The sequence below is a fragment of the Pinus tabuliformis genome, chromosome 1_2 (genome assembly GCF_031772625.1).
Source record: "Pinus tabuliformis cultivar Carrire ecotype Pingquan chromosome 1_2, CPIR1, whole genome shotgun sequence".
Classification (NCBI taxonomy): domain Eukaryota; kingdom Viridiplantae; phylum Streptophyta; class Pinopsida; order Pinales; family Pinaceae; genus Pinus; species Pinus tabuliformis.
Window position 1 is genome coordinate 1,053,067,221 of NC_142298.1, and position 1,453 is coordinate 1,053,068,673.

Below are 1,453 nucleotides of genomic sequence, written 5' to 3' on the forward strand. Positions count from 1 at the left end.
CTGTGAATTTATAGACCTGTTCATTCACCCAGCTATGACATTGCTGTATGGTGTCCCTCCTCCAAGGTTGACCGATGACATGCAGAGAGTTCTCCATCTCTCCAAATCCTACAGCATTGGTGATTGGTATTTTTACCAACACCACACAGTAATCAGAATATATGGCTGTGAATTGGACCCTTACAAGCTGCCAAGGTATGTCCCTATGAGACTTTTTGCCCTAGAATACTTCAGGAAGTTTGGAAATGCAGACTGCTTCCATTTCCAAAGTAGGAATAAGAAGGTGCAGCTGAAGGTGAGGAACCAGCTAGGCCCTTTTCTATACAATAAAATAGAGGAGGGATGGAAGGAGGCAGATATGATTTTAGAGGGCTTCAAATTGCAAACCAGTTTCAAATGGATACCTTATGACCCTAATCATTTTATCTCCCTCAGAAGGATAAAATACAAATTGGGTAACTATGCACATGTTAGGCTGCCTCATGTTGAAAAGTATGCAAATTCTTTGAGCTGGAAAGAGGGCACTCTAGAAGAGCCAATTACTAGAGAGCAGATGCTAGAGAGAGAGGCTAGGAATTTGCAAAAAGAGGCTGACTTGGAAACTTGTGGACAGGTTTCCTTATCATATCAAAGGCAACTTGGAGCATCTGCCTCTTCTTCAACAACACATCAGCAAGTTGCCATGGACACTCAACAGACATCCAGCAAAGGCAAAGAAAAGCAGGTGGAACAAGAGCAACCACCTCCCATGACTGAAGAGCAAACAGAAAAAGAGGTGGAACAGCAGGAAGTACATCAACAGCAGCAGGTAGAACAATGGCAACAACAAGAAGAACAAACACAGGAGCAACTTGTACAGCAAGAGCAGACAGTGGAAGCCCCAAAATCCACTGAGCAACAGCCACAGCAAACTGTGCCTCCAAGGCAAGAAACATCAGCTGAAGCATCAATCCTCCAAACTCCACAAAAGGAGGATACTAACAGGAAAAGGGACAGAGAGACTCCCTTGACCACATCAATAAGTCATGGTGAGAAAAGACAGAGATTGAATCCTTTCTCTGAGGAGGAAATGCCAATAGGGCAGTATCTGGGCATGGGCCCACCTAGTAGAGAAGCATCTGCAAGTTCCTTCCAACAGGAACAGGACAGGACAGCAGGAGGAGAAGTCAGCTCCTCAAGCCAGCAGAGAGAAGGTGAAGGAGGAATCAAACAGCAGTTCATAGACATAAAGAGGAGGAATGAGCCAATAAAGATACAACTATACAATCATTTGTTGAAAATGGCTCCCACTAACCAGCAAAGACTGATGTCTATGTATGATGTTAGTGAAGGAAAAATGATCATGAGTCATTTTTTTCCAGCTGTAGCACAGCCCCAGTCTCCTGCAGATTATATAAGGACCAATCTTGAGGTCCTTGCCAAGGACATCCACCCTATGGACAAAATTGAATTA